Source organism: Podarcis gaigeae (genome assembly GCF_964106915.1).
Source record: "Podarcis gaigeae genome assembly, chromosome: 5".
In the NCBI taxonomy this organism is placed as follows: Eukaryota; Metazoa; Chordata; class Lepidosauria; order Squamata; family Lacertidae; genus Podarcis; species Podarcis gaigeae.
Genome location: NC_139681.1, coordinates 76,402,162 through 76,418,569, shown reverse-complemented (window position 1 = coordinate 76,418,569; position 16,408 = coordinate 76,402,162). Strand labels below are relative to the sequence as shown.

The following is a 16,408-nucleotide window of genomic DNA, read 5'->3' as shown; positions in this document are numbered from 1 at the left end:
TGCAGACTGAAGGAGAGGATTCCTGGCTAGAGAATAAGGTGCCCTGATGTTCAAAGTGTGATCCTTATCAGCTATTCTGATTCATATGGGACTTCAAAAGTATCTTAGTACTTATTCGCAAAGAGACTGAGGCTAAAGTATATTCCTGGCCAACTGCAGCATTGCTCTTTTTTTCTGACCCAGATGATAATTTGCTGGATTTTTTTCTTATCAGTTGTTTGTTCAAAAAACAGTGTCCTGAAACACTTCATCGCCTCCCCACTAATGAATTCCTTTAAGCAACTAAATAGGAATTTGTTAGTTACAAGTGGGATCTGCAACACAATGTTGCAGTGTAGCTATGAACCACCCCTAAAAATATCCAGCTAGCCACTAATGATGCTAACACTAGTAGTAGTCTTGGTATTAATTTATTGAAAGTTCTCCCCAGGTAGGCTCACCTGGTGCCAGTTTTGACATCATTCTGGCACTAGGTAAAACAGTTCTGTATTATCTGGGATTTGAATGCTGGTCTTATTGTTTTGGGGAATTTTCAATACGTAGATTATTTTGTGGTGATTGTGAAAGATGTTCATTGGGTGGGGTATGCTTCTGACGTGCTTACCAGATGTGACTATTTTGCTGTATTTTTTGTTTCTATTGTGTGATATTTCCATTGTTCATTACCTTCATATAATTTCTTTCATAAAAATCCATATAATTAATATACCATTTGGTTGTAACAGGAACTCCTCAAAGCTCTTTACAGAAAGATACCAGAACTCATAAATTTAATAAATATGAATCTATATCTAGTAGTAATTTAGGGCTAAGCTAAAAATATGCACTACTTTAGGCATTTTGGGTAGTCTTGAAATGTGCTCCCTTCGTGTGATTTTGTTTGCCTGCAACCACATCAGGATTGGCTAGGTAGTGTAATGACATCATCTCATTTCTTTTCCAACCCCTGATTAGCTGGGATGATTTCTGCACCTTCTCTTTCCTCACTCGCAGTTGACAGTGATTTCCCTCAGTGACATAATCGCTTTGCAAAATCTGATGAGTTATGTGCTGATGTCACTGTGGTGAATATGATTAATCAAGGATGAGGAAAAAGCATTTAATGGAAGGGGTGGAATTAAAGCACCAGCAGGTAAGTGAAACAGTGGAACTGAACAGGTGCAGAATAAATTGACCATTCTAACAATCAGAGGTTTGGAGAAAATATTCCCCCTCGCCTTCTATAATTCCTTTTTGGGGACTGAAAATTGAGATTGAAAATATTCAGAGCAGCCTCATTGTTACTGCTGTTCTTTAGTAAAGTAGCTTACTTGAACAATGCATGAATCACAGTATTTAGTCATGATTTAAATGTGATCCTGGACGAGCAAGAATTGCTCCATGCAGAATTGCAAGCATGCAGGTGTAGAAGTTTCTTCATGAGTCTCGGAGGATAAAATGCAATATTTACAGTTGTATACACACATTTTTACTTCCAAGCAACCAGGAATGCAGAAGCCCCTTCCACATTTATTTTACATTTCGTGATGTTTGCTCTCACCTCCAAAGTACTGTTTAGTAAGGTTACGTAATCACATTTCCATCTGCAAATTGCAAGGAGAGGAAGTTTGCAAGGAACTAAGAGAATGAATAATATTGGGAATAAAGCAACTTTTGATGAGGCATTTAATGATAGAAATGCAGCCTGCGCTATAGTAACACAGTGCCTTTGGTTTTTATGAATAGTCAGAATTCTTAATGAATAAATACTGGCAATGTAAGCACAAAGGTCTCCCTGTTATAATTTAGACAATATGCAGTGGCCCAAGTTTGATTGCTTCATTTATCTACTTCATTTATATTTCATGCTTTCTAATACCCCAAAGTTAGCGGGATGGCTTACAATAAAAAGCATTAAAAAGGTTGTTTGTTTATGCTATTGTTACTATCGATGGTATCAAATGTTTGCCCCATTCCTGCTCCCGCCCCTTGGTGGACTTTTTTATTGGGGAGGGAGGCAGCAGAAGATTTGCACTGCATTATGGGATAGTCCAAGGGCTTCTGTTCTCTATTGGATGGAACACATCATTCTTTCAGTTTACAGAAAGCAGTATTTTAGTTAATGAAAACTTAAACCATTTTTTGAGGGAGGGGAAGAAAATTGTGTATGGCTAGAAGAAAGCATCCCTCACATTAAAATAAATAAATAAATGGAATGCTGGTTTAGCTTTTGGCAATGGATCTGTAGATCAGATTTCCCCTCAGGCAATACATGAATTCAAAATGTATGTCATGTGATTTGCACAATTACTGAACGGGAGGTAAAGAGCCAATATTGTATGGAAACCCTCTTATGTGGAAGTTCTTCCCCTGCCTATGGAAGTGCAGAGAATAACTGATATTTTTTTAGTGGGCAGACAATGGCAGCCCACACACTCTTCTCACTAAATGTTGTAGAAGCCCAGTGATAAGAAACAGTGCAGCTCCACCAATTCAAACAGTCACCCTGTACCACTTCTTATGGTAAAGCTTGCATATGGACTCTGACGAAATCCTGGATCCTGAACCGAATCGGGAAAGTATGGGTTGATGCAGGATTCAGCTCGAGAAGGCTGAGGCTGTGTCAGATTGCCTCAGGTTGGATCAGCTCCATGCAGAGTTGGATCAGCTTTCAAAACAGGGGTAGCCTGGCAGAAAGAAGAATGGGGAGGAGACACACACAGGCAGTCTGCATACATGTTCTACTACCTGCCACTTGATTACATATTTAATTGGGGTTGAAAATCATCATTAGATACTGTGCAAGGCCACTGAATTAGTTGGAGCCTCGCCCCCAGATCTGTGTCAGATTGGCCCCAAATCACCTCAGCTCAGAGCTGTGCAAAGAGCAGAATCTGCCCCCCAAATCAGAGACGAGATGTTCGCAGCCATACTGGAGAGGGCATTGGAAAGGTGAAGGGCCATCACAGAAAAGACTCTCTTCAGTTTCCATCCCAGAAGGCAGAGATACCTGGAGGAGAGCCTCAAATGATTATCTCAGTTAATGAACAGACCAGAATGAGAGGAGACCGTCCATGTAGAGCTTTAAAGGTTAGAACCACAGAAATGAAATGGGAGCCACAGTATTGTGGACTAGCGACAGCTTTTGAACTTTCTCCCCAGGCAGAATCACGTAAAGTGCTCTGCTGTAACTCTCAACTTGAAATTTCTAAATCATGGGAAGCCATGAGTCTGCTGTCTGTATCCAGGAGGGCACCATAGCTGGAACATTGGCTGATAGAAGTCACTCCATGCCACTAAGTCTACTTTGGCCTCATGTGACAGTGAATCTAAAAGAAGCAGACTACAGTCCTCTGCTTAACTGGTTGAGCAATGTGTGCACAGCTGAACCATTCATCACCAGCGATCTTCTCAGGATTACATTTATTGGTCCTCATCAAGTTCATTACTGCTCTCAAAGAGCGGTTCAGCACTTTTTCCGCCTCACCTGATTCAGATTGTAAAAGATAATCTGTATGTCTAAAAGACGTTTTTTGCCCATGTTATTTGTCTACATAACACTTGGCACGCAATTTGTATCCCCAAGAACTGGTTTATACATTTATTTGGAGTGGTGGGAGGCAAAAACACATTATACAGTTTACAACAGCTGATACGCTTTAATTGGGATACCTTTTCTTCCAGGAAAAGATTATGTGATGTTTGTGAATGACTATTACGTTGAGGTCTTCTTTACTAAATTTCTATTCTGCCCTTCCACCCAAAGGAGCCTAGGATGGCAAACAACAAGGGATGAAACATTAAAAACAGATTAAGAATGATTCTAATACAGATGCAGTCTGGGAAAGATCTGGGCAGCAGCTCTCTGAGGTTTCAGATAATTTCGAGGCCTTTCTCCTGGGTAGGGTAGGCCAATTGGTGTCAAAGAAGGATAGAACATTTTTTATGTATGCCACAACAGCAGCAAGAATACTCATCGCAAAGTATTGGAAGACAGAAGATTTACCCACCGTGGAAGAATGACAGATGAAGGTTATAGACTATATGGGATTGGCAGAAATGACCGGCAGAATCCGAGACCAGGGAAAAGAGACGGCGGAAGAAGATTGGAAGAAATTTAAGGACTATCTTAAGAAACATTGTAAAATTATTGAATGTTAGAACGATGTTGACTTAGAAATTAAGGGTTTTTTAGCTGTAATGATTATGTAATTAAGAAAAGAAAGATCAAAAATTAAACAGAAATTAGGGGAAGGATTTGCTGAATTGATTTAATTAGAGATTGGAATACAGAAAGGGGAGGTATGAGGAGGTCGGGAAAGTAAGTTTTACGAATATAAGGGATTGAAATTATACTTGTTGTTGTATGTGTTTTGTATGTATATCTTTTTGCTTTTTCTGTTTTTTGTTTTTTCTATTTTATATAATTTTTTGAAAACTTTAATAAATATCTTTTTTTTTTTTTAAAAAAAAAGAGGTTTCAGATAATTTCTGCCCCAACCATTGCACTCTCCCTGGGAACTTCAGAATGCAAAGTTTGTGCTCTGCTACTGAGCTACAGCCCTTCCCTTCAAATCTGTCACAAAAATCGAAAAAAAAAAACCTAAAGAAAAATCTATGTTTTGGGGTGCACATGTGAAATTTTTGAAATTTAATAAAACTATAAATTTTAAAAAATCTAAACCTGGCCAGAAAAGCTGCTCAAAAGACCCAATAAAAGTCATCTAATTAATGTCCATATTTTACAGGTGAGGAACAAGGAGGTTAAGTGAATAGCACAAGACCAGTCATGCCATATATATATATATTTCCTTTGCAATTTCGCTTGCTGTTAAACTTTTGGGAGTTATACCATCCAGAGATGTCCCAAAAGGTCCCAATTTACCTTCTGTCTCCCCCTGGTTTACTTTATATGTATGCTTTAACTTCTATATGCCTGACTTTTTGGAACGGAGGCAGGCTGCAAACAATTCAGATGAAATGAAAGATGACGCTCAGTTGATGCCTTACTCGGTGGGGGCAGTTTTGCGGGAGGAAACTAAACAGGGGCCTATTCTCCAATTCCCAGTTACAGCTGCGTGGGAAATGCATGCAGCCTAATGACTTTATGGGGATTACAAAAGCATAAGTGAAGGTGAAAGGAAGCTTAATTTCTGAAGTCTACAGCTACCTCAGGGTAATGAGTATGTAAACAGCTGCGAAACTGCTGCAAGCTGTTCCTCCCGAACAGAGCTTCATTAAAATTGCAAAAGGGAGTTACAATTTTTACAACATTAATCATATAAAAACATTGAATATATAACAGCTGGGTGGTTATTGTCCCCCCCTTTTTTTCCTTTCCCTTTCCGAAGTGTACCCTCTTGAGGGTAACACTAGTAAACTGTTCCTGACACTTTGGCATCACTGAGCTTCTTGGGTAGCAGGAGAAGGAAGTAGCTAATAACTTAATTCCTAGATGTCAGCCCTTGCAGACACAACAAGTCTTTAATGTACTTCTTCAAACACATGTCCTAGTCAATTACTTCAGAAAATGTGAGAGCAGATTCCGTCTCTGTGGAAACACTTCTCTGTTTAAATTGGTAGTTTAGCAATGTGACACTGCAGACAAATAATGATGAGTGCCACCCACCCCTTTGAACTTCCGCTGGCAATACCCTTCAATTTTGACAATCGCCTGCCTTCTCAAATATTTGTTGGGGATTTGTCTTCTTCTCCTCAAGAATAGAGATGTGCCTTGTATTCTACAGTGCATCCAAGCGCAACAACTCCAGCTTTGTCCATTCCGCAACTTACATTTTTATTGCAATAAGTAGAGTTGTGCACAGTGCTTTGGGGCAACTTGCAACTGAAGGCCTGTTTGATCATCACACTTTAACCTGCTTCTCCCAAAACATGTCCCCCTGTCTCTCCTCATGCATGGCCACTGCTTCCCTTTGCAGTTTAGATCTGCATTTTGACTTACAGTACTATTTCTTACATTCATATTTGGGATGATCCTACAATGAATGTAATTATGAGTTGTCATGCACAGCTGCCTGTCTTCCTTTTAGTCTAACATTTCAGTCATAGGAATAGATTACAATGCTATGCCAGTCACTGGTTGCTGTTTGGGTGCTGTTTCAGGGGTTCCCCAATAGTTTCAGAAAGAAGGGTCTTACAATGGCAGAAGAGTTTATCCCTTTCTCCCTCCCCCTTTTAAATTTTCTGGAGGCGGGCAAATGTTATTCCCATCTTCAAAAGGGGGGGGGGAGGAAGACCCAGGTAACTACCAACCGGGGAGTGTGACATCAATACCAGGAAAGGTCCTAGAACAGATAATTCAACAGTCAGTCTGTGAGCATTTAGAAAAGGATGCTATGATACTAAGATCCAGCATGGGTTTCTCAAAAATAAGTCATGCCGGACCAATCTGATTTCTTTTCTAATTTTTTTGGATGGAATTACAAACTTAGTGGATCAGGGAAATGCTATGGACATAGCGTATCTTGATTTTAGTAAGGCTTTTGACAAAGTCCCCATGATATTCTTGTGAGGAAGCTGGTAAAATGTGGGTTGAATAATGTAACTGTTAGGTGGATTTGTAGCTGGTTGACTGACCCAACCCTGATGGCTTGGACAGCTCAATAGCAGCATGAATTACACTCACTCTCACCTTGTTCTTGAATCAATCCCCGTTCCTACATGTGCCTATGCACTGTGTAGACAGAGAGCTTCCCAGTACCAGTACCAATCAAAGGGCTAGTGCACAACCAAGAGGCAGGCTGAGATGCTGAGGCCCACCTGGAAGTGGACTAAAATTCATTGTCGGTCCCTGACCCAGAGCTTGCAAAACACTCATCATGGTTTGGATGCTGGAGCAGGATTTGGGGAGATCATTGTTCAAATCCCCACTTGGCCATAAAGTTCACTGGGTGCCCAAAGGCCAGTCGCAGCCTCTCAGTCTGATCTACCTCACAGGGTTGTTGTGAGACTAAAAATAGTGGGTGCAGGGAGGAGTACCACACATGCCACCTTGAGCTCCTTGGCAGAAAGGCGGGATAAGTATATAATGATGCATAAATAATAATTTCCTGCCTTCTCAACTTTCTGTTTCCCCTTTCTTCAACTGGGAAACCCAGCCAGATGGGCGGGGTATAAATAATCAATTATTATAAATTAGTATTAGACCTTAATGGGTTGCTTCTGGCACCAGCAATCCATATGATTGTCCCTTTGCCTGAAGACAGGTGATATCGCACCTGAAATGAAGAGTGAATGGGGACATACACAGCAAGTAACTATACTGCCTTCTGCTGATTTTCTTTAAAAGCGGGAGAATATAAAACCTCCTCGTCACAGGGATGCTAACAGCCCAGAGCAAGCTAAATTTTATTTCTCAGGGAGAGAGCTTCTGCTGAAAACTTTAAATTGGAAGGTACAAAACTACAAAACTGCCCAACTGCATTTAATGATACAAAAGTAAATGGAAATAAACCAAGGTTAATGCGTCACCTATAATTACATTTCCCACAGCGAACAGGAAATATGTTCCTACTGCTGGATGCTATTTTTATTTACTAAAAAAAAAAGTACATTTTGTTTCTTCATCATTAACAGAGCCTCTAGACTACAGACAGCTGATGGACAACTTCCTTCTTCATCTCCCATAAGCATTAGAGGTCAGTGGTATGGTTTAGGTTGACGAATATAGAGGTCTCAGTTCATGGGGCCAGTGCTAGTAAAATGCATAATGTAAACAAGTATGCCAGACTGTTTTTGCAAAGAGGGTACAAACAAACTCAAGGGAGAATATATAGCACAGAGAACATTGAAAATGCACAGAACTGGCATCAAATAGACCAATATATTCTCTAAGGCCACCAGATTAAAATTTAGAACTAAAGGACAGTGTGGGTCTGTGATGGTGGCTCTTTGAAGCCTTATTGTTCAACATTAAAAGGTGCCTGTATGCCTATAGCACTGTAGCCATCTGCAGCACATCTTTCACATGAGGAATGGCATTTAAGATGAGGAAAATCTAAAAAAACACAAGAACAAAACACCACACAATATTGTTACATGCTCCCTGCATCCCCCAGGCGGTGAGAAGCTCCGGGGTTTGGCTTCCTTTTTGCAGGAGAGATCCCTGGAGACTTGTTTTTGAAATATGTGGTTTATTTCCAAGTACACCAGCAGAGCATTGGGGAAAGCAAACAGCACAGCCCTCCTAGCAGGCAGTAGAGCTGCCAGCCCTCATCAGCGAGACAGAGACATATGAATCCCCACAGTGTATCTAGCTAGCCCCCCACTAGGGACGGTGAATCTGTCAGTTTGGGTTTCCCATTTTTCCGATCTCGGCTTCACCTGTCCATATTTCAACCTCAGTTTGCATTTTTGGGAAAAGTCCCCATGAAAACTCATCAGAATTTTAGCAAATTCCTCCAAATGCATACATTTTCCCATGATATTTTTGCCGGATATACACTTATTTGCAAATGCATTTTGCTCTAATATAATGCATTTGTGTGTGTGTTATTTTCACTAATAAATGCACTTCTATGCACACGTTGTCTTAGTTTGTGCATTTTTCTAGATGTAGCCTGGCCTAAGAACTGCACTGCAAAATCCAGGCAAAGTTTTGAAGGATGGCTGTGTTGTTTCAAAAAGTGTGAATTGGGTAGGTTTGCCTTTAAATGTGAACTGAATTGATTTCCCCAACTCTGTCCTTAGCCCTCTCTTGTTGCTTCTATCTCATCTTTACTCTGTTTCTTGCTGTTGCTTAGCCTGTTACTATTATTAGTTATTAATTTATATGCCACTTAATCCCAACCCAGGCTTCTTAGTGGCTTATAAGGATGAAAAACAAACATGCAAACATTATAATGTAAACATCCATATGTGAAATATGCAATAAAACAATCCCATTGAAGCAACCCCGTAATTAAAAACAGTAATTAAATGCAGAAAAACTGTCTAACTCAAAAAACTCCCTATTCCTGCCTTTCTCCTCCCCATCCATTCCCTGTGTGTGTGTGTGTGTGTGTGTGTATATACACACGGAATATCATTCACATAGAGGTTCAGTTATTTAACAAATCGTGTGTCAATACTGAGATCAGACGTAGGCATTAAGTAATAGCATGTTCATTGTCTCAGCAGATACTCCAGAGATTGCCAACAGTTGATGGCGGAGTCCTGGTCTTGCTCTTGTTTCTGATGTGCTGAATAAAAATGTTTCTCAAAATTGTCTTTGTTTGGGGCATTTTTTTTTTTTTAGTGTTTTTCCATGAACTCAATGTTCCAGATTTTCTTGTACCATGCCTTCAGTGTCAAATTAGCAGCTGTCTTCCAATTCTGAGCTAAATCTTGTCTGGTGACCACCATAAAAAGGACGGATAATTATTTAAACAATAAATCCTGCAGTGTTTTTTTAAAAGAATCTATCAAAATCCCTGCTCTGCACATTTTGATTCAATTTCCTTCCTATAGGTTTCACACTTGACTAGGCAGGGTGAAACTATTTTGATAATTAACCTCTTATAGCTACAAATGCTACATTTATCAGAAGTTCCATCAAAAATTGCTAGCTGGTGTCAGACAAAACCTGAAGAAGAACCCAAATTGCACTTGCTGCAGATGCACCTGTTTGTTACTAATGGACATAAATCTATTATGTTTCCTGTTGGAATCAACCTTACAAAGTTACTTTCTACCAGAGGGACCGAACTTAGCTCTTTGATAGATGCTCAGCAGGCAGATAATTAGATGTCCATGTGGTGTGTCATTGGGAACAAATAAGTGGAAGTCAGAGGGAAATAACATCTAAGGGAAATTCTGATTGATCTAGTTAATATTCTGTTAAGAAGGAAAATCTTTTACTTTTGGTTTTTAAAAAGTGCAACATTTCACATACGTCACTGTGCTAACTTTTAATCACTATACAGTGGTACCTCCAGTTGTGGATGGGATCTGTTCCGGAGCGCCAGTCGGATCCCAAGGTTTTCATAACTGGAGGTGCCTGTTCTGTGCATGTGCGCTGCGCATAGAGTGCTTCTGCGCATGCGTGAGTAGCAAAACCTGGAAAAATACTTCTGGGTTTGCCGCTTTCGTAACCCGAAGTTTACGTTACCCGAGGGTAACGTTGTCGGCATCCTTCGGGGGTCGGGATGCCAGCTGGCTAGCCCCCAGCTGGATCATGCCCTTCCAGCTGTGATGATCCCCCGATCTCTGGTGCGACATATATCAGCGACCCAGGCTTCAAAGCCAGGGCACAATATATTAGCAGAGCATACTGTGCAAACGGAACAGGCGTGAGGCTTGTGGAAACATACTAATAGCTAAAGATTTATTAAGCATAAATCAGGACAAATAAAACATGTTGTCTCCCTTTCTTCTCCTCAGAGAGACAGAGAAAAGCAAAAGCTATACACACAACGGAAGTTCCCAGCAAGCTGTGCTGGTCTGTAAAGAGTCATGTGACATGCAACAGTTCCATGTCTGCAACTAAAGGTGGAATGGAATTTTCCAACAAACCTAAGTCAAGGTTCTACTGTAGCGGGGTCTTGGGGAAAGCTTTACATGGGAATTCACAAGACCTGACAACCAGCTGTGCAGATACCTGCAAACACCACATTGGCTGAGTCAGGTCTTTCCCTACACCACACCTGACACCAGAGATGACAACATGTAGGGCAGATGCGTATAGCTTGGCCAAAATAACCAGACAAGCAAAATGGGTGAGCCCTGGCACATGTCAGGGGCTGGACTGAGGAGGAATGGTGGGGGCTGCCGCCCACTGGTGGAGGAAGGGGTGTGTGGTAGGTGCGGCCTGCCCTGGATGTCATACCTGAGGGGGGATGACATTGTCACGCTGCCCCCTGGGATGCTTGCCGCTCACCTCCGGTGCCGGAGCAGCTAGCTCCACCTCTGCTGCCGTCCCTTCTCCTGAACCTTCCCGAGATCAGGAGGACAGTATAGATTTAGAACAGTGGTTTGCAGAAGGACGTAGTTCAGAGGCTGCAGAGGGTAAAAGCTGGGAAATATTGGAAGAGGAACAGCAGGAAGAAGAAACACTGGGGGAGCGACAACTGATAGACTCAGTGTCTTTGGAGAGCATTTCTGAGCCCCCCTCTCCCAGGACCAGGCGTGCAGTGAGAGTAGTAGAACAGAAAGCTCAGAGGCAGAAAGCCCATATCAGCCGGCACAGGGGTGACGTAGGATAAGAGAGATGGAGGGGGTTGGGGCTTTACTCGGAGCAATGCCATCATTGAAATAAGAACTACATTCCTTTGTCTCTCTGGGGGAAGGATAGGATTCCTTGAACCTTGACAGCACACCTAATTAGCAGGGCTTGGCTCAGGCTCCTCAATCTGATTTGGGACCCCAAAGTTATTTCACATGGCTAGAGGTGGAATGGGTTCAAAATATAAGATTTATAGCCATCAATGTTTGGATGTCCATGCTTGGGAAAATTCAGTAATAAATTGTGTAAAAAGCAAGTGATTTAAAAGCAAGAACATTTATTGTGATTATCATAATAATTACAGCTGCAAAGGAAAGAAGTTCAAAATCAATATGGGAAGCTATACATCTATGTGGTAGTAGGCTTGTGACTATAATATTATAATATAATATAATATAATATAATATAATATAATATAATATAATATAATAATATAATATAATATAATATATAATATACAAACAGTAAATCCAAAACAAACAGATTAAGAAGACACTGGTATTAATTGTCAGCAAAGAGATGGGAGTGTAAAGGAGTTTTCAGTAGGTGTTAAAGATGGCTCAGTAGAGAGGGCACCATAGTGGAAGAAGAAGTTCAGAAAAAGAAAGCATCTCAACCTCAAAAAATACTTGATTTTTTAAAAAATAAATAAATCTGATCATACACTTAAGATATACAGTGGTACCTCGGGTTAAGTACTTAATTCGTTCTGGAGGTCTGTTCTTAACCTGAAACTGTTTTTAACCCGAAGCACCACTTTAGTTAATGGGGTATTCTGCTGCTGCCACCGCGCTGCCGGTGCCCGATTTCTGTTCTTATCCTGAAGCAAAGTTCTTAACCTGAAGCACTATTTCTGGATTAGTGGAGTCTGTAACCTGAAGCTTATGTAACCTGAAGCGTATGTAACCTGAGGTACCACTGTACGCTTGTTTGGCCCTAAGGTCATTCACTTGAATTGTTGTTGTTGTTGTTTAGTCGTTTAGTCGTGTCCGACTCTTTGTGACCCCATGGACCAGAGCACACCAGGCTCTGTCTTCCACTGCCTCCCGCTGCCTCCCACTGCCTCCCGCAGTTTGGTCAAACTCATGTTGGTAGCTTCGAGAACACTGTCCAACCACCTCGTCTTCTGTCGTCCCCTTCTCCTTGTGCCCTCAATCTTTCCTTGAATTAGGGTTGCCATATTCCCAAAAGTGAAAATCTGGACACAGTTGTTGAGCTTTTTTTCAGGGAGTGGGGGGTGGAATATGGCAGTGGCATTCACTTATGGCAGTGGCACTCACGCCAAGCCCATTCACTTAAATGAGCAGCTATATAGATGGCCTCCCTGTTTGTTCATTTGCTTCCTGTCAGAGAATTCCAAAGAAAGCACAAATGAGAGCAGAAATTGCAATAGTTTACATATTCATCCTGTGTCCAGAATTGAAATCAATCCAGTGAATAGAATCAGCATTCACTCTTGTTTCATCTGTAAACAATATATAATAATACATAATTGAGGTCTCCTCCTCCAATTTGCATTGTGTTTCCTTTGCATTAAAATGAATAGTGTGGAGTAGTGTAATGGCGGCTTAATTAACTACATAATTATTTGCATAAAGCCTTGTGGACAGTGAGGTGAACAATGTTGTTTTTGCTAGAAGCTAAACTCCAGCAGTAAGGGAGCATTGCTGCATGCAATGAATATGAATAGAAGTTGGCCCCTTTTTGCACCCCTTGCCATAACCCAGGCTGCAAACACTGTCCTAGGAAGTGGTAGTGATGAACAATAATGTCTACAACCCCTAAAAGCAGCACTTTAGCATCCTGCCTGATTGCCCCAACACTTGCTGATGGGTTTCATCCAAGTCCATTTCTGTTGCTACCTGTTGCCTTCACCACAAGGCTGGGGAACAGTTTGGCCTGTGAGGTATCCATGGAGAATTGTCAAATGCACCTTGCCATCTGTCAAGGCAAATGATTTAATTACTCAATATAGGATAACAATGCAACATAAATATTTAACTTAAATAGAGAAGGCAGGAGTTTATCATGGTGTTGCTGTCTAAGGCTAAGTGCTGATCAGTGACTACAGTGACTACATGAGCACTGATCCAGAGCATATTTTCTACAGCGTTTATAATTGCTTACATGTAAGACTGGCTTGTTAAGAAATTGAATTGCATCCTTCTCGTATCAATTCTTACAAGTCTGGCTGATGAAGAATTGATCAAGATTGGCTGATGAAGCATTGAATGAAACAGATTGGTTAACCGGAAACTCTGTTGCAGAGATAATTGTGACAGATTATGTATATATCAAACTTTTGAATTATTCTACCTTGACTGGTGAAGAAGATTCAGAGACTTTGGTTGCAATTTCTGATCATTTGTATTAGTCTATAAATAGTGTTTAGTGCCATTGTTATTGGCCATTGTGTTGTGTTATATTGTTCAGCTTGTCTATATTGCAACACAGGGGTCTGTTTACGGATAAGTGCTGAGAATGACAGGCACCATAGAAGCCAACTCCTAGGGGCTGTGAGGGCTTTGGCCCCCACAATATTTGAGGGGGCCAGACCCCCACAAAGTTGATGGGCATTCCCATTCAAATGGGGTGTGTGCTAGGTCATGTGATCGATTATGTGGGGCAGGGCTTATTTGGGCCCCCACAATATTTTATTCAAGTTGTCACCCCTGACAGGCACTGCTGAGTGCAAGCAAAGTTGGCATATATGGCACTAGAAACAAGTGGTGATCGTGCCTGTTGTTAGTCATGACAAAGTCTTATTCCATTGCTTTTGGTGTGATTTAGTTGTGATTAACTTTGCTGAATTGCAGCCTTAAAACTTCTCTTCCCTTCTGTTGTCTGAGCAGGCACAGAACATCCAGTTCCTCTCTCTCTCTCTCTCTCTCTCTCTCTCTCTCTCTCTCTCTGTGTGTGTGTGTGTGTCTCCTCCCTGCACCCCCCCTCTCTCTGTGTGTAAAATGCTCTTCCGCTCTTTAGTGAGGCCTTTGCCACATATCCTCAAGTCATATGAAGAATGAAGATATCTATCATATTTCATATTGGTATGATTATTATAGCAGTGGCTGTGCCCTCATATGGATACTGGTCTGACCATGTTTAATATCATCTATTGCATCATCAGGAAGCATAATTTCAATTTCTATTGCATTTCATGAGGCACTGTCAAGGGTGGTTGAACTCTAGCTGTCTTGCAGGTCAAAGTAAATAATTTTTTGACTGTGGAAGCTCTTTTACAGTGGTTTGATTTGTTCTATCCCTCTGGGTTGTGATACTTCTTCTTTTGCTTATTTTCATGGCAGAGGTTTACTGTAGTAGTAGTAATAATAAACATGAATAAGTAGTATTGAATCAATCTATTTTACATGAGTGAAAACAGTATTAGCTGACTTTTTATCCACAGAATACAGAATCATGAAAATGAAAATGAAAATATAAACAAGATTTAGACAGCATCTGCTTCACAGATTAGAACTCAGCATTCTCAACACCCTCATTCTTTGCTAGGCCATTTTGACAAACGTGACTCACTGAATGCTGGTTCACATTATCTAAAGCCGAGAAATTCCATAATTTCCAATGACACTTCATTTTGTAAATTCCACAATAGTTTATAAAATCCAGATAGTACATTTACACTGGGCTATTCCACCACCCCTCACATTGATTACTGTTGGCTACTCTTCTACATGTGTCCTAGATTGACAGAAATTCCAGTTAGAGTGTAATTGTGATGAATAGATTTCTTAATTCTTAACTGCCAACCACTGCTACATCCTCCCTCACCATGCAAGTAAGGAGCTGTCAGTTAAATTAGGCCTCATGGAAATTGTCAGGTTAAATAATTTCAGTTTACACTTCAAAGACCCTCGGGATTGGGGATTAGTCAACACTGAACTCAGATTCTGTCCCCTTTCTTTGTTCTCCAGAGATTTGCATGAAACACAGATCTATGGTCCAATACAGTCAACCAACCATCTATGACCCCAACCTCATTTTATGTCTCCTGAAGCTACCCCATTCTTCTACCTCATCTGAGAGTTTCCTCATTACTTGTTTCCTGGCTTTTAAAAGTGCCCATCCTCTTTCTGCACAGTTTCAAAAATGGAGCAGTATTTGATTTGATAAAAATAAGTTAATTTCCCCCTGATTCTGTGTCATAGGAAAAATAAACACCTGGCCAAGCTGTGCAAAAACAAATTGTCAGACTTCTGATGTGTGTGTGTGTGTGTGTGTGTGTGTGTGTATTGGTTTATTCCAGGTCTATCCCCGAAACAGGATAATTTCTCCATATCTGAGGAAAATCATTTATTTGTGGTTGATGATGCAATGATTTTCCTTACTATGAGCTAAGCTTAGCTCTGCCATGGGAACACTCACACAGGTTCCTCTGAATAAGTGAAATGCTAACAATTTCAAAGGAAGCCTGTCATGAGCAATAGACTGTCTAGAGATTTACAGTTAACCATAATAGATTTATTATGTGGTGTATGTATTAGAGGGAATTGCTTTCAAGTGTTTAAAAATACAAGATATTTTGTGGAAACAAATGTATGAAGTACTAAGTACAGCGCAGACCAGACCATTTATTAATCCTTATATTATATACAAAGCAGAAATTGCATGTAGATCCAAACTCATGCCTGATTAAGTTGGTGGTATTAAATACTTCCATGCAGAGCTGGCTAAATGTGAAGACAGGCAGACATTCTGTTTGGGATGGAAATGGCTTGAATACACATTCACTGGAAACAAAAGCTTAGGAATGCAACGAATGTGCCTTCAAACTTGAAAACATACTTTAGCTTTCTGTTTACATTAACAGAATGATGGAGTTTTTTTAAATTAGGATACTGCTTGTATCAAGTAGCATATATGCTGCCAGTGATTGGTTAGTTATGACCCCTTTCTTTAACCCTTCACAAAAGCAATATGGAAGGTAAACCAGGGCAAACTCTCTGATTTCAGGTAATGTAATAGACTGCAAGATAGGGATGCATAACTTTTGGACTACAACTCCCATCATCCTTCCCTCCAGGAGCAAGTTAGCATTTTCATTGCCCTGTCATTTTTCCTCCTAAAGATTTATTGCACTTCTTTCCAACTGTGTAGTTTCCCTAGGTCTGCTGATCCTTCCGACTTTTGTGTGGCTGGTACTGTTTTGACACTGGGATAATGAAGTTTGTTAAAGATAAAAATGTGGTA

At 40.6% G+C, this 16,408-nt stretch overlaps 2 long non-coding RNA genes across 2 annotated transcripts in view; both read left to right on the top strand.

Moving 5' to 3' along the window:
• Window positions 1-10,487, top strand: part of LOC310845153 — a 34,056-nt gene extending 23,569 nt beyond the window's left edge. Inside the window, exon 3 of the long non-coding RNA XR_014564520.1 lies at window positions 10,360-10,487. This is a non-coding gene — a long non-coding RNA (uncharacterized lncRNA). The remainder of the gene's footprint in view (window positions 1-10,359) is intronic.
• Window positions 1-16,408, top strand: part of LOC310845184 — a 589,082-nt gene that overhangs the window by 261,874 nt on the left and 310,800 nt on the right. The window lies entirely within an intron of this gene.